The sequence below is a fragment of the Cyprinus carpio genome, chromosome A8 (assembly GCF_018340385.1).
Source record: "Cyprinus carpio isolate SPL01 chromosome A8, ASM1834038v1, whole genome shotgun sequence".
Taxonomy (NCBI): Eukaryota; Metazoa; Chordata; class Actinopteri; order Cypriniformes; family Cyprinidae; genus Cyprinus; species Cyprinus carpio.
Window position 1 is genome coordinate 412410 of NC_056579.1, and position 23317 is coordinate 435726.

Consider the following 23317-nt stretch of genomic DNA (forward strand, 5'->3'; position numbering starts at 1 on the left):
ACATTGAAATTTAGGAAATTATAGGTTGTTTTCTAATTCTGTTCTCCACTGTATATATATGCATTTTGCATATAAGATATGGGTGTATCCCCATCCGACCCCACCCTTCACAATTATTGCTTGTTTATCACTGTTAACACCTGCTACAAACTTTACGACAGAAATCAAACATTAAAAAAAAAAAAAAAAAAAAAAAAAAACCATTATGCCACAATACTGTAAAACAGTTAAAAGGTTTACAAAATGCCTTGCATTAAATGCCATAGTAAACTGTTACTACGTGATTCTTGTATTGTCATGATTTAAACACTTCAGACTCATGGTGTGAGATGCTGAAAAACAGTTAGATGTGACGTAACATTAAAAGACTTACATAAGCTAACACTTAAAAATATCACACACAGAATAAAACATAAATCGTCCTCAGAAAAGCTGATATGTTCTGAAAATAATTACATTTGTTCCAAGTTTTAGAAATTATATCATTTAGCAGTGGCTTGCTGTGAGACTTTATCAAGCTGTGACATTTAATATACTGTACAGAGCATTATAAGTACACTCCATCTGAAACTTAAATTCAGCAATTTCTCTATACATAAAATACATATTATAGAGGTTTCCTGTACATATAATGTTCCAGCAAAGTTGATCAATTACCAATAAAAGTATGTCAATATTAATTAGGACGATAATGAAATGTGATAAAATGTTTTCTCAAAAAGTTACAAAACTACATAAAAAAATAAAGGCAATTTCTGATCAACAGGTATGTTGAACCAAAACATTTAAATTTTATTAAATATGCTGCATATAGGCCATTTAATCATTCTTAATGCTGAAAACAATGAAACCACAAATATTTTCAGGAGATGCATTTCTTTGCACAAATTAGGACAATGGTTCAGAAGGATAACCAAATCAGTGTTTATGAACATATTAGCAAATGTAATCGAGAAATTCAAAATGAATTGTGACAAGAGAATTTTGCTAAAAGAACAGGAAAATGCCAAGCAAGTGTCTGAGATCTGGCAAAATCTGATAAGAGTAATGGTTTCAAAAGTTAAAAAAAAAGAAATGTAATATTTTACTCTCCGGTAACTGTAGGGAATAGTAAATGATAATGAAGGCACATTTCCTTCAACATTTTTCCCCCCAATTAATATAACTACCATATAGTGTCAATGATACCATTAAGAGTCTATTTCTCAAACTTTTAGAAGAATCTCAGAACTCATTTTGATAACCAAATGATACCAGTGGTCAGGATTGCAAAGATTATTTTACATGACTTTAGTCTTTTTAATGTCTAGCTGGATGTTTCTTTAACTTTCACGTCTCATAGGCTAGGGTGTCAGTACGGTGATGTGGACTTTAGCTTTACTCAATCTAGGAGGGAACAACGATGCATTTATTATTAAATCAAAATGGAAAAACGTAACTTTACTTGAAAACAATAATATAATGCCCCACCAAACACAATAAAGGAAAAGTGTATCCAAAAATATCCAAGACGCCTGGCACATGACCAATTTTGTAAGTCATTAAATGCATTTTGAACACTACTGTATAAACCACACCCTCTCCCCGAAGAAAGAAAAAATATCTCCAAATAAAAGCAGACACCCTGATTTATCCAAAGTTTATTAAAAGTACAATCTGTAAATGCTGAAACTAGCCAACCCTCAGAGATGTTAACCAACTAATGCCCTAAAGAAAAAAAATAACACTCCATTCAAAACACTTGCATGGTGTCTTCATTCAAAAGATTACAAACACAAAACTGATTCCTGACATTTAAATGGCACTGTTCCTTTAATTACAGACCGCAACTTCCAACACACACACACGCATAAACATTCGCAACATAAGAGTCCCAGCAGGTTACCAAAATGTCTGCTTTATTTATTTTTCAGGACGACTCATTCGGAAAGACTAAAAGGAAAATTCCGCACTAGATTGGGCCTTGCATCCTCCAATTAGGGGCCGGTGTAACAAGGAGTCAACCTTCAACAAAAATAATAATAATACTACATTGATCAAATACAACATGTGGAGTTTAACTGAGAAAAATCGGTCACTGTGGATACTACCAAAAACTTTTATCCTCCAACAGCAGGGAAAGGAAACAGGTCATATTTAAACAAGTTTATCAAAGCTTTGCATTATCATAAAATGCTCTAAAACGTTGAATTTTTGCGTTTTTTTTTGCTTTTTTTATTTTATTGAAAGATAACTTTTTTCTTGTTTAAACATAAAATCTTTTATCTTGTTCTGTATTCTTTGTTGTGACTGCAAGTGACCATGAGAAAGGATGGGTCCTTGGCTGGGAATTTTTGGTGTAAGTGAATGTGTGTGTGTGTGTTTGTGTGTGTGCGTATGTCCTCTCCAGGCTGTGGTTGGTTCAGGGTCACAGAAGTTGAGCTGGTAATGTTTCTATTTCGTACTGAGCAGCTGACGCAGTGACATCAGGCGTGTGTGTTTGTGAGGTATGATTTGAAAGTGTGAGTGTGTTGGCTGAAGAATGAGTGCACATAAAAAGGAATGTGTGCCTACAAAAGGTTTTAGGAGTGTATAACGTGTTGTGTTGTATAGTGTGTGTGTGTGTGTATATGTACGTAAGGCACGGCCAGTCTGTCTCAGTCCCTCAGGTCCACACTAGATCCAAACAGAGCCACCAGCTGCTCCTCATAGTGGGCAATATTCCTCTTCATGATCTCCTTGCAGGGCCCCAGCAAACGCTCGAAGGCTTGTACGTCGATCACTGAAACACAAACATTGTTGGAGCATATGGCACACATTTCATTTCAAAGCAAAAAAATTAAGCTAGACGGACTCAGAGATACTTACCCAAGCATTTGACGTCACCTATAGCATAGGCTGAGGCAGCACGTGGTTTATTAGTGACGAGAGCAAGTTCTCCGAAATACTGCCCTCTACTGCAGCGAGTGATCTCCACCTCAGCATTATCCTGTCTGTCTGCTTTTGTCTAAAAATAGTGTAAAATGACATTTTGGCATTACAGTTGGGGCGAGGGGTTAAATTTTTTTAACAGTCTTTCTGCACCGCTACAATTGTTAAGTATTATAATTACTAAAATAACGATGCCAAACATAAGCTACTGGTTAAGTAAAACTCTAAGATTCTCACATTTTTGAGGAAAAACAGTATATGAATGGCTGTCTCTGCATTTTAATCTGGGACAGAAAGTAATTTAATAAAAAAAAGAAAATCGTTTTTTAGCACATTTAAGGAATTTAAAAGGTATAATTTCACAATGAAAGACAGGGAAAAAGAAAGATAAAGGAACTCACTTTACTCTTCATCATAATCTTCACCTCTCCAGACTCTACAACGTAGAAGCAATCAGCCATATCGCCCTGGTGATAGAGCAGCCCATAATAGTAATGATTAATGATACAATAGCATCAATCAAGAGTCCTGATCTTCAGTGCTGCTCTATTATTACAATGCTATAATTACACCTGCTGTGTGTCTGTTGGCTCTTTCAGACATGCTGTAGCTGCTCAAGTGTGTGAGAGCTAAACAGAGGATATCTAGATTCTCAATGGCATCATTCACTGACTCAAACTAGATTACGGTAATATGTCTTATATGTATAGAGGTTAATGTACAGTGGCATTAGATAACAATATGGACAGTTTATGGAATTTTTCAAAATACTTTTAATTACTGGTGATTTTTAGTGGATGTATGAAATCATTTTTATTTTGTAAAGCACGTTTTTGTTTTGTTTCAAAACATTTTAAAGAAAATCTTAATTTTAATATTCAGTCTACATTTAATAGTTTAGGCCTGGGGGATAATGTACATTTAGTGACAATATAAACAATCATTAAAATTTGTTCTAAATGATTTAGACATTTTATATGTCCACATATAACTTTATGTGAGTGTACTGTCTGAAATTTAAATGAGTTATTAATTTTTTATTATGACAGGTTTTTTAGAAGAGTAACAAAAGATGGAGGTTATCATAATTACTTTGAACATGTTCCATTGACAACAGTGTCACAGTACTTTGTCTTAATTTTGAATACCATATCTATTATTTTAACTTTAAAACCATTAAAAATTATTTTGAAGTTTTGTTTGAAAGGTGTAGTCTTTGACTAAAATTAACTTTATTTTAAAGACTATGTTGTTGTCGTCCAATGAAATTCATACACTTTCATTTCCTACTTTCTGTGACAACTGTAAAGCTCACCTGCATAATAATACGCTCTCCATCCTGAAATGATTTTACACCCAGCACATCAACAATCTTCATCCTTTCAGATAACTATGAGATAGAAAGATGGGGTAAGTATTTGATCATTTCATTAGCAGTCTAATAATGCAACAGTGTTCCTCTACTCATCTTAAAGTTTTTCTTCAATGTTGCCTGATACTCTTTCACAGAACCACTAAAAACGTTTGGCAACAGAATAAATGTTCAATAATTTTCTCACCTCTAGTGATTTGAGCAGTGGGACAGACTCAATGAAGGTTTCATACATCCTTCTCTTCTTCGCATTGTTCTTCACTACGAGTCTACGGAACGTTGCCCGATCCTGAAACAAACATACAGTTAGTATCTGTAATAATTCTTATGACACACTTACTTTCAGTCTTCATAATTGTTGTAAGTAGAATGAAAGCCAAATTGCTGTTCTGTGAAAATGTTTTAACTACATGTCCACAAGGCGGTGCTGTTACAGAGCGCTTCCTCAGCAGGGTCTGCTGTCAGCTCACTTGCTCTCTCACACACTCACCAGTCCCCAGAGGGCTCCATCTTCCTTGGCAATGATGGTTGCTAGCCCGTGGAGTGTTGTACATGAGGGCCAGTTCTCCGAAACTGCCCTTATTATCATACTGACCCACGCAGCAGCCCACACCATCCTTCTGTACCACGATATCATACACACCCCTGCAAATGGACAAAAACATATATTCAGTTAGGTCTGTGGTGGTGATTATATTGTTACTATTCTGATATCCTGACCTATAGGTATTGACATTCAATATGAGGAATATTATTATGGTTTGTGATAAACGACTAATTGAAATTCACATAAATTGTCACCAGAAACCTCAGTTCCTTTAATGAATCCAAATTGAATCACATCATGATTAGGGCTGCTATAATCAATAAAATCACTAAAGCAAATAACTGAATGGCAATATCAAATAATTGGGTCTGTGCACAATAAACATACACCACTTTGCTGTAGTGAAAAAAGCCCACTTCATAGATTATAACTATATATAGTTTTGCATGGTCCAGGTTGCCAGGTGAAGCACAGCTCCATGTGTTTGAGAGGTGCTTTTCATCTGGACATAGGATATTATATTACTGATATAATGTAAGATTAACAAAATACTACTGTTAAATTCAAATCTGGATGTTATAAATTCAAAATAATGTTTCCAATTTGAAAAACAAACTCTCCTAACACCAAGCCACTGGTTATTGTTATGATAAAAACAATAATAGTTACTGGACATCAAATGTAGCTTTTAATTTAATTAATTTAATTTAATTACATGTGCATACAGTATGTAGTGCAAGTAAAATTATTTTTTTATAAAGAAAAAGTAACAAAGTATACAGTAGCAGTAAATGCATTTGTGAAAAGTGAAAGTGAAAGTCGCGACATTTGCCAAGTATGGTAACCCATACTCAGAATTGGTGCTCTGCATTTAACCCATCCAACTGCACACACACAGCAGTGAGAAGTGAACACACCGTAAACACACACCCAGAGCAGTGGGCAGCTATATCCAGCGCCCGGGGAGCAACTGGGGGTTCAGTGCCTTGCTCAAGGGCACTTCAGCCATGAGTATTGAGGGTGGAAGAGAGTGCTGTTCATTCACTTCCCACCCACCTACAACTCCTGCCAGCACCGAGACTTGAACCTGTGATTACCTGTGACCTGTGTTTACAAGTCCAATTCTCTAACCATTAGGCCACAGCTGTCCCATTTATTGTTAGAAATAGAGCATTGGCCAAAATGTGCACACTTTTTACATGAAATGCTGGGACTAAAAAATGGGATTTTTTTTTTTTTTTAATTTGAATCAGTAAAACAACTGATAGGTTAATCAATTTTCAAAATAGGTGACTGTTAAACTGTTATTAACCAGCCCTGCTGTACAAGAGTATCACAGACACAGACCGGCAGAACATATAAAACAGTTTTTAAAAATATATACCTCTCGATTACATAAAAGTTATCTCCATCTTCTCCCTGATCAATAACGTGCTCTTGTGGCTGCACAAGAACCTCAAACATGGCGTCCAGCACCTCTGAAAACTGCTCCTGTACCAGAGAGAGACAAAAAGTCTGATGAAGGAAATGCGTTTCTGGATCATACAGTACATATTTAGCATCCACTGTAGGGATATGCAAAACTACATATTTTTAAAAAGTAGGCACATTTCTTAGGGTTCACTGCTAAACAGAGTGCAGCAGAACAGAGTGGTTTCAACTTTTTTTTTTATCTTGACACGCCATCTTAAAAACTCAAGACTCATGGTGCAAGATGCTGAATGAAGATGAGGAAAAAACCAAAACGGCAACATGCAATGCAATACATGCATTGATGTTCACAGTGACATTTCAAAAATAGTGTAGAATGAATGTGAGAACAGTCCTTTGATAGACATAAAAAAAAGGTAAAATATTTAACTTATTTCACAAAACTACCACTGTCATTTTTTTTAATATTTATGGTTGAGGATTGTGAATTACAGAAGTTTTTAACGGAGAAAATTTAAAAACGTAAATCCTCAAAACAGGTTTTAGCACACTGATGGTTACCATGACTTTCAGTATGTAAAAGTTGCATCTTTTAATTCACTCCATTGAAAGCACCACAGCTAAAACATTATATAAACATAAAACTAAAGCCTAGTCAACATCACTAATTGACCTGTTATTTGCTGGTGACAAGCCAAACTGAATATAATTATTATATATAAATATTGCTATCATAACATCATTAATGTAATTTGTAATGATATTTACATAATATTACATAACATACAATAATATTTATATTTGACAATGGTACAAATTCAAAGTAATGCAAATATTTCCACTTTTTGAAACTCAATTACATGTTCTTGTTAACATTCAAATACTTCACAGAACGTTTATGTCTACTGACCAGAGCACAACTTAGTCATGCTATATGACATCAGCAGAAAATAATGCAAATCAGTTCAAGTAACAATGTGTTAAAAAAACAATATGTTCCTCTAAAATGATGAACTAACAATGGCAGGTTAAATTAGGCACATGTGATCGGTCACACATGCAAACCGAACCTGACTGACTCGCTGGCCTGCACAGAGTCCAGGAGTGATACAACCTGGATGACGTCTGTTTACAGTTTTATAGCCCTCATATCTGCGTGTGTGAGTGTGCGTACCTGATCAAGAGCCTTGAACAGCAGAATGTCCCTGCAGGCCTCCTGTAATCTACAGCGCTGCTCGTCTGTTTTTGGATGGACAACTCTCGGCTCAGAATCTTCCTCATCATCATCAGGGTTAAAGGCCTCCGCACACACTATGAAAATAAATTATTATTTACTTGACAGTCACAAACAAAGCCACAAGGACGTGAATCAAAAAACTCTTAAAACAGGTTTTCAAACTTTTATATGTTCAAAGAAAATAGAAAGCACTTTCTATTCATCAAGAATCCTGAAATACAACGCATCACAGGTTTTACAAAAATATTAAGCAGCATAATTTATTTTTTCAATACATAAATATTTTAATCTAAAAACTCTAGACAGGATGTTCACTTTTGAAAAAGACTGTTCTTCTCAATGAGTTAAACATCTTTCATATGATGATGTGGGACTCTAAAAATCCCACTTTAAAGGAATGAATATGTTTAAAGAGGGGATTTTTTTTACTGGAACACAATTGAAAGGAGGACAATGACTGGGCATACTGGCGGCGTAATTACTATAAAACAAACACGAGGGGAAATGACGGAAAGGCAGAGCACTTATCTGACACACACACGCTTTAAAGTTTAAACCACATGATTAGTGCAATGACGTCAAACAGAACTCACCCGACACTCTCCGGTTAAATCTGCTGGGGGGAGGAGCTGTGGAGCGAAAGAAAGAAAGACAGAGAGAGTTAATGATGGTTCAAATTCTGAGAGCTGCATACTCACAGACAATGTTAACAATCAAATTCAGTCTCCAAATCTCACATGTGCCCTTCAGTAACCGTGTGGGTGTGTTAAAATTCGGTTAGGTCAGTCAAAGGCCTGTCCTACAGGCTGCACCAGTTTCAAGAGATTGCAATTATGTGTGTACGATCACAGCTGAGTGCACTAGCACGACTCTCAGGAGCCCTGCAGGTTTGCACATACTCCTCATCCTCCTCTCTCATGGCGCTGTTACAATCCATCAGTCCATTAACTCTTTGGTGTAAAACTAGCAATAATGTTTCTAACATACACACTCCCTTTTAGAAGTTCTGCTCATAACCAACACCTCCAACAGATTTTCAAAGTTCGAGACCAAACGCATCATCATCATTTTGAGCACATTCTTACAGTAATTAACCTGCAACACAATACGCACATTTTGTAACGCATGGCATAGGCTACATGCTCATGTTAAATGCCATTGAATTGTGTCTATTCACACATAAGCTTTCAGATCTACACCTCTTCGCAAATTACTTAACACTGTGTGTGTATGTTGCCTATACAAGGCGGCGTAATACATGGATGTGTTGTGAGAGCACTCAAAGAAATGAGTGTGTGCACGAGCACGTGAAGTATCGTGAGATGGGGCGCTTCAACCTCATGTGTAGGGGATATCAAGTGGCCAAAGTTGCCATGACAACAAAATACAAGGAAGACCTCCTCATCTCTATAACAACTATCCCCCAAATACACACCCACTCACTCTCTCTTGGCAACCACAGAAAGAGAGAGGGGAAAAAAAAAGAGAAAGACGCACAGACAGTGACACAGGAAGGAAGAAAAGGGAAAGAAAATGGGTGAGAGCATAATTTCTAAGAATACACAAGTCGATCCATTTTGAATCATTAAAGGGATAGCTCACATGAAAACCAAAGGGTTGTTATCATTTATCATAAGTTTCATAGAAGCAGGCCACATGACTTGTCTAAGTCTCCTGAAGTAATGATAGCTGTGTGTGGGGAACAGACATGAAATTTAAAACGTTATTTACTGAAAATCTTTCCCTCCTCCATGCTTCTCATATTTCATTTTTTAAGCTAAAAAACAAAAACAAAAAACTTGTAGTATGGCTTCAGAAGAGACGCAATACAGCGCACAAGTCAAACCGACTACTTCTACGCTACTTGCATCCACTTTTCTTGTTTTTGACAACAATGGCTAAGCCATTGTTTTTAAATATTGCGTTTATTAGACACTAACATTTTAACATAAATTTGTCATTTTATTCAGCAAGGATGCCTTAAATTGTTTAAAAGTTACAGTAAAGACAATAATATTGTTACAAAAAGATTTTTTTTTTTTTAAATAAATGCCATTCTTTTGAACTTTCTATTCAAAATAAATAAAAAATATTAAGCAGCACAACTGATTTCAACATTAATAAGAAATGTTCCTTGTGCACCAGATCAACATATTAGAATGATTTCTGAAGGATCATGTGACAGTGAAACATGGTATAATGGCTGCTGAAAATTCAACTTTGCCATCACAGGAATAAACAACATTTTGAAATATATTTATTCCATAAAATATTTTCAAAAACATTTTAAACTATTGTACCAACCCCAAACTTTTGAATAGTAGTCTAGGTATGTCAAAATCTTAATGTAGCTAAAACGAATGTTTTTGATAATTAAAAATATATAAAAAATAAAAAAAACTGCAAAGCCATTTCAGCATGTAATTTGCCTTAAAGGGTAAACCAGCTAACACATGACATCCAGTTAGTCTCATCCTCAGACGTCATGCCCACGGACCGTTAGCTAAATGTCTGATGCATATGGCACGCAAAAGTGGAAACACTTTTTGTGTTTTTTTGTAGTTGTTTTATTAATTCAATGCCACAAGAATTAGAGGTTTAGTGTGTGTCGCGTTCTTTAACGTTCCACCTGGAAACAAAGATGCTGTGACGTTAAACCCCCTCACAAAAGAAGAAAGCCATCGTGTCTACAACTGTAACGATGAGCGCAGTTTAAAAGTATGTGAAATATTTTAAGTTCGCGGCACAGAATCTTTAAAATACGAGAGTTTTACACATCAGTCTGTTATTGTGGCGACATTTCCACATCTCGAAATGTGATGCTGAGACGAAACAAACTGTGATTGGTTTTTTGACATGTCGGTCAAATGGCCTTATGGGCGGGCCTTGGCCAATGAAAGCTGCCAAGGATTCCAGACCTTCAGCCTTCAGCCTGAAGGTCTGGCTAAGCGAGACTAACACCCAGCTAACACATTCATGCTTTAATGGCAATAATTTAGGCCCATTAAGGCCCACTATGATTTTCTTGTCTGTATATGGTTTAAGCCCCTCCTTCAATGTAAGTCAATGGGATTTTTTGCCCATGCTTAGGCTTTCGGTCAGCAAGCCATATCATCTGAGGTATCATTTACGGCCAAAGTACAAAACATGCCAGCATTTAATACTTTAGGTTTAAGAGTTTGTTAAAATAACTTTTAAGTACGAGCAACTGTAACTACAAACAACAGTAACTTGTGAAATGCAAAACTTAAGCACTGTTCTGTCTGTCTTCTTATATATCTCCATGTCATTCTAGATATCCTCATGCACCCAAAGCCTTATCATTCTCTCTCAATGCTGGCAAATATTAGCCAGAAGGGGAGAGAGACCAGTAATTTTAAATTTCATTTTAAAACGCATAACTTTTAGCTACGATAACGCCTGTCGTTTACACTACTCCGGCGTTTTCGACCCTCAGAAACAGAGACTTTCGAAACCACTGCAGACTAGGGCTGTGCGATTAATCGAAAATCGAATTGAAATCGCGATTTGAGATGTTGCGATTTGCTAATCGCAAAAGCCTGCGATGTGGTCGCGATATTACTCTGTTCCAGAGCATATCATGACTGCCAGCCTTGAGTGACAGTCTTACTAACCAATAGAGTGAGCTCACCTCCGTTCTCCCCCAATCAACACTGCTCTAGCCAACTGCGTAAACGCCCACCATTAATAAAAAAAAAAAAAAGAAAGAAAGAAAGTGGGAGAGAGACAGAGTGAGATTATGGCGTCTACAGGGTCAGATCAATAGTTAGGCAAATTAAAACTAAAGAAAAATGTTATGTAACTTAAGCTTCGAAACGACACACAATGAACATAAAAGGTAATTTGCAAGAGCTGCATCACTGCATATCAAGAGCATTTCTTATTGCATGTTTGCTATTCCCAATTCAGATCGCACACACAGTCTGTATCTCTGAATGCTTCTCATACTCGCTCCTCTCTTACCCACGTGGTGCGAACCCCATGTCACGGACGAGCCGTTCACACTGCCGCACTCTCGCAGCCTGTTTCGTAATGCTCTGTTATATTCGCGCGCGCGGCCCTGCACCGCAAATCTCCACGAGCGCATCTGGCAGTATGGATGAGGCTTGATGGACGTGCGCAACCTGCATCGACTCGTGCCTGGCTCTGTGTTTAAATGAATGTAAATTCAGTCTAACTGCTTGCTAATTTCACTTGGATGAAATGAAACATTAAGCACATTTTCCACGTGTTCTTAAAATCCCAAATACAATATAACATATGTAATACTTTAATAATTGACTAAAGAAATACAGTTCTTTATTTATAAAAAATAATCAAATCTTTCCAGTGAAATGCAGTAATTAAGTTAATTCTGTAAAAGTAGTTATACTATTATAATCTTGCCTGCTGAAAAAAAAAAAAAAAAAAAAAAAAAAATTATATAGAACCCCTCTCAAAACAGTTGAAAATTGAATGGATTTCAGGGTTATAATGGGAATTGTTTTGGTTTTAATGTAAACTATAATGGTGTCTATTTGATGGATTCTATTGGTGGGATGTAATATGGCAGATGGAAACCAATAGAACAACAATAATTTCTATTGGAATAAAGCCAAAAACAAAAAGGAATTTTGTAATGGTTTAATGGGAAACTAAGAATTTTTTTTTCTCTTCAGCAGGGTAATGATACTCATACTGTGATGCACATTATTGACAATATTGAGCTGAAGCTTGACTTTGCAAATTTAAAATCGCAAATCAAATCGCAATATCTGTCAAAAAAATCAAAATTAGATATTTTCCCCATATCGCACAGCCCTACTGCAGACCCAGTTTGAGTTTGAAAGTCTGGGGTTGCTTTTTTGAACAGACCAAAACTGAGACTTTTGAAAACGATGGCATGGCTGCTAACATTTGGTCTGCGTATCCTTGATAAACGTGTAAACAATAACATTATGCTCATTGTTGTACATGCATGAATGTTCATGTGACATGCATTTTCAGTTGTGTTACGAACTAGTGAGATGGTATGACTAAAATCCATTATCATGTGAGAGTCACCATCTAAACTACAAACACTTGCGTGCTTTCTCTCACACAACATGCATAAACAACCATACTAAACAAGATAATGGGCACATACATATACTAATACGCATACAGGTACTCAAACCCGTCAGCCATTAAGGGTTTTCTATAAATGTTGAAAGCTTTCTATAAATGTTGATAAAAGTTTTTTTTTTAATGATTTTTGAAAATAGTATCTTAGTTATGCTCACCACGGCTGCATTTATTTAATCAAAAATAAGGTTGTACAACTTTTTTATATAAAATTGTATATATTTCAAAATGTAATTTATTTCTCTGGTGGCAAAGCTGAATTTTCAAAACTTATCAGTCCAATCCTCAGTATCACATGATCCATCAGAAATCATTCTAATTTGATTATTTGGTGCTCATGAAATACTCTTGAGCACCAAAGCAGCATATTATTATCATCAATGCTGAAAACAGTTGTGCTGCTTAATATTTTTTGTGGAAGCTGTGATTCTTTGATTAATCATTTGTAATATCAAGAATGTATTCACGGTTAGTGTTCAATCATCACTTTTCATGCATCCTTGACTAATAGAAGTAGGGCTGTGCGATATGACTATATATATATCGGATGGACAAAATAAAAAGTCTATCATTTCATATTATGCTCTATTGCTTATTTCCTGGTGTTCCAAAATACACTGTTTACAGTAATACTTTTTTTTATCATTTGGATGACTGCGATCTTTACATGCCACCACGGGGCGTGAAGCAGAGACAAAACCAGGTGGAGAACGACCAGCCAGGACAAAACGAGGAGCTCGTTCCTAATTGAGGGACTGCATCTGTAGCATGGACACGCGTTTTAAAGCACTGCAATTTTAAACAACCGATTTTAAGCCATTGAAACACAAACAACAGAGCTATATGCATGCACCGTCTCTGTTTCTGTGTGAGAGTAGCTGGCATTTTTTGCTGCTTTATTGGCTTTGAACGATTACATAAACACACTTAACGTTATATGCGTCAGAATCTCTGTCTTAGCAAGTATCCTCATAAACACAATGATTTAGGTCTTAAGAGAGAGTAAACAGCTGAAAAAGAAAACTCAGACGACTTCGGTCTTAAAGGGGAAGCTATCCAATATTCGTCCTGTCTGCCATTCATATTAAACAGAAAATCTCTCACTCCTCTTGACTAAATCACTTTTGTAACTTTAATAAGAAGAAATTAAATGATAATAATAATAATAATGATATTTTATTTATATATATATATATATATATATATATATATATATATATATATATATATATATATATACATTACACATACATACATACATACATAATAAATGTGTTAATTATATCTATCTATCTATCTATCTATCTATCTATCTATTGGTACGATGTTATTTTTTGTGGTGAATAATTAATTTACACAATGTATGTAGCATTTCTTATTGTTTCTTTTTTGTCCTATTGCTTGCAATTACTTATCCTTATTTCAGCACTGACTGTTTATTTATCCTCAGTGAACTTGTTTTTTTTTTTTGTCTCTTTTTAGGCATGAAAATTCTATGGTATCAAAGATTTTAATATTATAAAAACCTTTTTAAAAGAAAAAAAAAAAACTATATCGTAATTTATATCATCATCGTGATATCAAATCACACATATTGTGACATAATCATATCGCCCACCCCTAAATAGAAGTATTAATTTCATTAAAAAAAATTAAAAAATAGTGTACAAAGTAATAGTGTACATGACATTATTAACAGATATTTTTACATTTATTTAAAAAAATTTTTTTTTAAACAAATATATTATTTTTTGAAAAAAAAAAACTAATATATAATACAAAAATAAAATAAATCAATAATAACATACATTAGTATTTAGTATTTACTATTTACGTCATTGTATTACAAATATTTTATAATGCAAGTATTTTACACATTACTTACACAAAATTCAGCACAAAATATTTGATGTGGGTCAAAACAATGTTCAAATTAACTGTTCAATGGCTAACTCATACACATTTGCAAAAGCACAAAATAGACTACACAATGTAACACTATCATACAAATTCAAGCACCCTGGTTTCTAACTCAGCAAATGTGGCAATGTGTTTTCATTAATATTTCATGCTCATCAGGGGTTTTTAGGAGGTTTGGATAACAAAATCAACAATCCCACTATGCTACAGAGCCAGCTGTATTTTCTCTCTCTCACCCTTCCTGCTGTAAACAATCAATCTTGATGTATCAATGTCTCCCTTTTCCTTCATTCTCTAAAAACTTGTCTATCTTTCTACAGCGCTCCATTTCTCCTCTCTCTTTCCCTTTAGCCCTTATAAGGTAGTGTGGATCTGTCTAGCTCTGTGCCTATGAATTTAACCCCTTACTAGTGGCCAGAGGGTTACTTAGAGTAAGAAAGCATGAATGACATCTACAATACCAGGGATCAACAGAGATAGCTATTTACTCAAAATATACCCATTTCATTCACTTTCAAATTTACAAAAGCATATGTGAGCATTCAGTGGTGCTAAAACATCTGCAAAAGTGTGTTTTTGTGCATGATATGAATATTAGAGGCAAGGTCAGCACTGGCTCTGATTAGACAAGGCCATCCGTTGTTTAATCTGCACCTTGACTGGACAAGGTGACTGTCTGTTCGCAAAATCGCTAGCCCGACGTCCCGGGGCTATTGTGTCATCCAGTCGGGCTACCCAAAATGCATTTGACTGAACTGACTGACTGAATTACCTGGTGAATACTCTCATCAAAAACAACAAAATGCAGATGTGCGTACAAATGTAAGATATTCATTTCACAGTGTAAACTGCTTCAGTGATTTTAATGGTTTTTATAATGGTTTATAATGGCAGTTTTTGAGAGTGCCTGAACTCTGGCTATACTGAATGAAAATGTTTTTTATTTGATAATATAATTGTTCTTTAAAAGGATAGTTCACACCCAAAAAATGAAAATTTTATGTTTATCTGTTTTAGACGCAAATGCGCTAAGGACAGTTCGGACATTGCGGTGAATCAGAGGTAAAAAAACGATATAAATACTGTTAAGTTTCTTGAAAAGACTAATCGTTTTGTGTCTTTACACATTAATGTATCGTCACGAGCCACAGGGTTTAATTTGATTTTGTTTGTGTATGTTTTTGACTCTCAAAGCTGTGATTCCCATTCATTTCCATTATATGACTGAGAGACTACAACAGAGTTAAAAATCTTTGTTTGTGTTCTACTGAAGAAACAAAGTCACCTACATCTTGGATGCCCTGGGGGTAAGCAGATAAACATAAATTTTTCATTTTTGGGTGAACTATCCCTTTAACTAGTAACTTACAATATTGTTATTAAATTCACATTAAATGCAAAGTCAGTCGTATTAAAAATATTTTATGGCATGACACTCTTATCTAGTACTTAAAGGGATACTCCATCCCAAAATGAAAATTTTGTCATTATTCATTTACCCCCATGTCGTTCAGTATAAAATTGGCAAGAATAAAAGGAAGAAATACTTATTCTTCAAGTATTTGAATAACAGCACTGAACTCTTTTACTTGTTCTACCTCACATGTTTTTAATAGTTGTTAAATATTGTTTATCTGCTTGTTCTACCTCACCTGTTTTTACTATTTGTTAAATATAGTTTTTTTTCCAATAAATCCAATAAGTCCAATAAATGTTCCTTTTTTAAATTGAGACTTGTAACATTTGGTATCATTATTGTGTGATTTTTTATGATGTAAATTGAGTGAGCAAAAGCACTATCGGCTCCAAATATTGGCTCAAGAAAATCGGCAGCCCGTATCGGTCATCGACTAAGGCTGATGAAAAAAAATAGTTTTCGGCATCAGCACTAAAAAATCCATATCGGTCGATCCCTACTTGACACTGTTATTTATTTGGCAGTCTATGGCACAGTCTCAAGCCTACCGGTTTTCATCTAAAATATCTTAAATTGTGTTCCGAAAACGAACCAAGCTTTTACGTAAAGGGATTAATGACAAAATTTTAATTTTTGAGGTGGAGTATCCCTTTAAGTAAAAAGCCAGGTTTTTATGTGTAGTTAATAGACACTATTAATCTACTTTGCCCGTCACCATTTATTGATCAAATAACAATCTATAAAGGTGCAAAACACATTTACTTAAGCTACACATATTTGAGAATCGAGATATTTCCTATTATAGTTAACATGTTTGAAAGGTTTCGAATAAACAGAAAAAAAAACAAAAAAACAAGCTTATATCAGATCAGTTATACAGTGTTATCATGGCTGCTGTGTGTCATATTTTATACCATTGTTGGTATTTGTTTTGAAAATATTTTTGATTGATGTTTTGTCTCCTTTACAATATTCTACATTAAAAATAATGTTTTTTTTTTTTTTATTCTGGCTACTTTAATTTTGGGCGCTACCAAAATCTGAAGAGTGCCTGCCCAAAGGCTACTAGGGATTTTGAAATTTTGCGAGCCCTGTAACTCCTCTCTGATTGGCTGATACGGTATTATGTGGTGCTAGCTGAAGATCAAGGCACATCCAATCAAGTGTACACCTGGCAATAGGAACCCTCCTATCCCAGTAACCTCCTCTACTTGATCCACCACCACTAATCAGACTGACCTGCAAACATCTTGTGTATGGTGTTGTCTATTAACATGCATAAAAAGGGGATTCGAAACAATGCTTCTCGCTCTGCTGAGTCGGGGGAAAAAAGAGAGCAAATTAAAAGATTAGATTTAATTGGAGACTAAAATAATGTAGGCAACAATGAAATATTGTGCAGGGTTTCCACATCCGGCTTAGCCTTTGGCCTTACCCATGATGCCTTGAGCAAAAAAAAAAAAAACAGTTTCTGGTGTACTTCTCTAAGGGTGGGTGGATTTATGCCATAAGTGTAATACAGCAATCTGAACTCTTAAAGCCATGTAACTCCATCTTAACTTACTTTCTACCAGGGCAGCAATCAAAATGCAGAAATAATGTGATAAAGTCTATGACCAGCTACTGAGATAATAACACTTCATAAGCTCTTACGACCACGTTATAATGCTGCTTCTGAAATCAATGACCAGGGTGGGGTAGTTTGTCCCCTCTTGCTGATAGATATATAAAGAGGAAGTGCTAAAGTCCAGACTGTTATCAGAAACCTCAAACATGAAGAATAAGAAATATAGACACACCCAGGCACAAAAAAAACACACTAACAATACACACAAAAAAGAAAACAGGTACTGAAGCATTTTGTCTGTTAGGCAAACATCTAGTTTGCATGTGCATTCCTATTATGTGACAGGTCCTGTAATGAAGACAAAAACGTATTATTTTAGTCAATTATTTCATTCTAAACAAAGATTAAGACTGAGTGTAAAAAAGTGCAGGGAAAAAAAAAAAGCTCTTATTTTTCACATCTTATAGTGAAAACAGTGAACAATAAAAAAAGTTCAGTAAATCGAAACCAGACCAACCAGTTAGGTCAATGTGTACATATATGTATATATTTTTCTTTTATGGTAGCTATTTTAACACTAAATATTTAGACACTTTTTTGTTATTTAACTGCAAAAACATGGTTTTGACTCAGTGAAGGTCATACAAACCTTCTAAGCTAAACCACATCATGGTTATGATGAAAAGCTAACCGCCTGAAAAAAATACAGTTCTCTTTTTCAAGGTTTAGTTCTGTATATTCCCATAATGTGAAAAGGGTTCACAGTCACTAATGAGTTTCTAATGATGGAATAACAATATTACAACTTGACAACAAGCCAACACAACAGTGAAGAGGAGAACAAACAGGTTCTTTTGACTCGCTGTTAAGAGTATTTGCAGGTGGCTGTGTTGTGTGAGTAGAGACTCTGAGTCCATAAAACAGCAGACTGCTCTGTTCCACTCTATTTATCCTTTCTTAAAACAAAGAGTACTCTCTCCTCCACACAGAGGACCTAAAACACACAAGCTATGAACTGGCATTATACTTCAGTTCATTTCACTTCAATTTTCAATAGATCTTTTCTAATAGTAACTAAAATGTATAAAGATATTTAAAGTTTTTTTTTTTTTTTTTTTTTTTTATAGATATAGGATGTAAATTGTCTGTAAAAGCCACAGGCCAGTCAGAAATGCTTGCTGTCTGTCAATAATGTTGCACATTCAGGTTTGGGGTTTGTAGAGAAGCCATGTCGTGAAGGGGTGGTGGCGTTCTAATTCAGCATCTAAGTCTAGCGCAAGTAAGAAAAAACATCTGAAACTACTTACAGCAATTCTCTGATTCTACTCTTTTCCCCAATCATGCATCTAAATTCTCACGGAAAGCAAACAACACTGGAGTATGCAAGCCTGGAAGAGCAGTCAAATTTATCCAAACTTCCTGCATGATACATTGCCAGTTCTATATTGATGATGTGTAGAAGTTTTCTTGACAGTATGACGCAAAGTAAGAAGGATCAAGGTGGGATGGATGGTCCTTAATGCTTCAGCCGTGCCCCAGCATGCTTTGGATTCCTCAGTTCACTGAAGCTCAGCTGTGGAACAACACGTCTCTCACGCAGAACCCATCCTGCCCTTTTTTCCTCCATTCTCTTCTGCATGCTGTTTATGTTGTTATTCTGATTGGATATGCTGACGAGCAAATTACCTGATTCACATGAGCTGTATGAATACGAATTTGAAATATGAATATATTCTCAGAAATAGCATATCTGCCATCTTAGCACTGTCCTTTCACCCAGTTGTTCTCTGGCCAATGATGTACCAACAACAACTGTGAGAATGATCTACACGGGTGCTGTCAAATAAAAACAACTTTCTTTGTTACTACACTTGCACTAGAAAGAGCGCAAGTCAGCTCACATTTCCCACCCTTTTTTAAATTCTCAACTTTACGAATCTAACAGCTCCTCAACTTCCCATGACATTATGGTATATCAAACTTGCTGAACCCCTCAGAGTCTCAGTGGAAGCAGTTAGGGCCCTATGAAATCTGTTTAATTTTCCCCAAAATCTGTTAAATTTTTTCCTTTTTTTCCATTTTAATTTTTCTAGATTACATTTTAAATTAAAAATATTAATTAACAGCTCCTCATCTCCCCATGACATTATGGGATATGTAACTGGCTACACACGTCAGAATCTCAGTGGATGCAGACAGTGTTTCACTCAATACTGTTTGCCTAATAAATTCATTTGTTTTTCTAACATTTGATTACAAATTGTGTCACTTATACTTGGATAAAACAGCTTGAATATAAACATTCGTGTAAATGTACTTACTGTTACAAATTCAGACATAGCAATCATATATGACATGACATACCTCTTTTTGCATACCATATAGCAGCGAAGTATGCATATTAGAACGTGAGAGGAGACTGATGTACCTGCTTAAATCAGAACTACTGAAAGTGCACATAATCTGTGTGATCTGAGATCAGATTTAGCACACAGATAGGACTTCCCCACTCCATTTAGCAAAAGGTTGTGAAAACAATTACAGAAATAAATATTAAAAAGAATCATCGTAAACAAGCCATAATCCAGAAACAGGCAGGCATTGCATATTATGCGGCTTGGTGAAATATGATTAAGAGATTTGGGCAGGTGTAGCAATCCTTCTATCCATTTCCGCACCTCTTCCTAACTTTCCTCCAAGGACGATATTTCTCTCAATGGATAAATTCACAATTGCTGACTTAAGAAATGTCTGCCAGTAAATTCAGCTTGGTTTCCACTAGGAAAGCGCAGCTGTTCGCTCTGCACTACATGAAAGGAAAGAGGCGCTGCTTTGATGTGCGCGAGCACACCTCTCCCCATTATGAAAAATCCTGTTTAGCATTCTCAATGGCCAGACCGCATCCATTCATACAAGCAATTCATACAGCACGAATGGGCTAACATAGCCAGCCCGATCACAAACAAACACTACAATCCGTCCTCTATTCAAAAAACGGAATTGGATAAATATGAATGCAATCCATTAAGCGTGCATACTAGCTCTTTTTAATTCTGCATACACCGCGGGAAACTGGGGATGCCACTTGTCACTCTGTCAATCAAGCGCATGGATGGGAGCTCCATCGAGTGCCATGGAAACAGCCTAGAAAAGGCTGTTCCTCACGTTACCCATCACACAGGGAAATCTGACACCCTTGTTAGCCGTACAAACACGCTGTCCATTAAAATAAACAGCAATATCGTCTCTTTTTACAGGCTTTGTAATAAGCGCATTTAATAAAGAAGCACTCACGCTCAAAATCTGAGTCATCGTCCTCGTCATCCTCGTCCGCCGTTAGATCCGTCTGCATCGGTTCGCCATCAAACATCACTCCTTTCCCCCCGGTTTTGGCGGCGGTCCCGGACCCGTCCTGGCTTCTGGTGTCCCCGCAGGCGGGTGAAATACTGCACGGCAAACTCCACCAGGTCCGGCGGCCTTCTGGCGCAAACACCCCTCCACCCGGTGTAGCCTTGGAAGCAGCTCCGTCAGACCGACTGGAATATCAATACTCATCTCTAAACAGTAGTAGGGGGTTTGTGGCAGATACCTGTTCTAAATGGCTCCTGAACTATGGTACAAAAATACAAAATCAAGTCTTTCCGTATCCAGTGCATTGCAGCGGGGGGTGCAGCCACAAGAAAGCTCACGAGGGGACTAGTTAATTTTGGTAGATGCAAAGTGTCAGCGAAACCAGCCCAACACATAATGCCTCTTCGGGTTTTTTTCCCCAAGGTGGGAATTTAATCGGCCGTAGTAGTAGATATAAAGGCTGACCAGCTCTGTTTCCTCTTGCTGTCAAACAGATCTCTTGGCACGGATGCTGTACTGTGCGTTGAATCAGTGATTTAAATTGACAATCGCTCCCCAATTTGTAGTTGTGGTACAAAGTACGCGATGATAATAGCAGTCAAAAGGTACAGTTAAAAAGATTAGAGATGCTGATTTAAAACCCAGGCTGAGAAGTTAGCGATGCAGCTAAGTTATCTGAGTTAGCAGACGAGGCCTTGCCTTTGAACAGAGTGTTTAGTATCTTTGCGACGTTTGGTTGTCTAATACCTTAATAACGGGTTTATGCACGAGAGAATAAGCCAGTCGAGGAATGAATAAACTTAATATAACGTACGTAAATTCAGGAGAACTGTTGATAAAAACTGTATGACAGCTCCGTCTGTCAGATATCACCAGCGCACGGGTCCGTCTCTCTCTCAGTTTTTATTTTTTTTTTCTCCTAGGATTCCCTGTTGTTGGTCGTTGTAAAAACGGCAGGTGTCTTTAGAGGACGTGTGGGTAACGGGCTCCTACCCGGGAGGTAGCTGTGTCGTCGCAGGGGGCTCGAGAAGGAGGCGAGGCCGCGCTGGGGTGAATGTGCAGGTCGGCCCGGCGCTGGACAGGGACACCGGGATGGTGAACCGGCCAGAAGGGAGACAGAACAGGCCTTTGGTCTTATGAAATAGGGACAAGTGTCAGCTGCCACCGGAAAGCACGAAAAACAGCACCACAGGAGACGACTACACCGGCACTCGCGCGCCTCCAGCACGAAACTGCTACGAAAAAACCTTGGTAAACTACAACCTTTAATGAGTTGCAGATATTCGCGTCGCCTGTCGTTCCAGAGAGCCGCGGTCCGGTATGGATATGTGTCTGGACGTCGAGTAAAACAAATTTCGCAGGTCTGAGCTGAAATTTTCTCGTTTTTTCCTCGTTTTGTAAGAAAGGACCGTTGGTGTCTTTTCACGAGGCGCCCACTCTCTCCGTGTGCCGCGCGAGCCGCCGAGCCCTTGGGGGCGGGGGTCATAGAGTCGAGAGCGACGCCAGAAACGTCAAAAGTGCCTGATGGACGTCGGAATTGACCAATCGCAGAGTAGCATGAGACAGTAGCCCCCACCCTTTGAAGAGAGTGTGCGGAGGAAAGCAGAATGAAGCATGAGTTGATTCGCCGAGGCTGTAGTAGGGCGGCTCAGGGCCTACCAAAATTCAGATCTCAAGCAGAGCTGGGTGCTCGAGAAATAAACGGAAACACTCTCTCAAAAATACAAGGTAAGGGGAATAAGTATAGCAAAAAGCCCTACGGTGGAGCTGTCTTACACGACACCTCCATATGAGACTTATCGAGTCAGGACTTATATTAAATGCGTTGTATATGCAACCATGAAAACGTAAATGAGTTAACTTTATGATCAAAAATAAAAGCTGATTAATTGATTTTGGGCTGCTTTGAACAGCACAAAAGTTCAAGGGCTACCAATCTCAAACGTCCATCCTAGAAGGGCTCAAAGGAACAAATGATCTTAGATGTACACATCACGAAACGCATGTACGCCAAAAGAGAAGGAGTTCCCTGTAAGTGAACTATAGAGCCGTGGCTCTTATTCTCGGGTCTTCATATCAAGGTCGCAGTGTAAAGAGCGTTGCCATGGGCCACACAGAACCTACCTTTAAATCCTGCAGGTCATTTGCCTCGAGGTACCCATTGCGCACCCTGCCGGGTTATAAAAATAGCTCATCTAATCTTCAACGAGAATGAATTCACCCCATAACGAAAAAAGTGTCACCATTTACTCTCAAGCATATTGTTTCAAACCTGATTTCTCTTCTTGGGGGTTGTTCTTCTTTTCTGTGGAACAAATTTCTTGTACTGAAAATAGGTGTAAGTGACGGGTCCTTTCCAGTTTATCATTTTTTAATCATATACTCTTCATAATATGAATAAAGCAATATTAAGGAAAATTTTGAAAATAGTGTTGTGTTAG

At 36.8% G+C, this 23317-nt stretch overlaps 1 pseudogene; it reads right to left on the reverse strand.

Moving 5' to 3' along the window:
• Positions 1–1624: 1624 nt before the first annotated feature.
• On the reverse strand, positions 1625–21080 carry LOC109095270 (annotated as a pseudogene).
• Positions 21081–23317: the final 2237 nt, after the last annotated feature.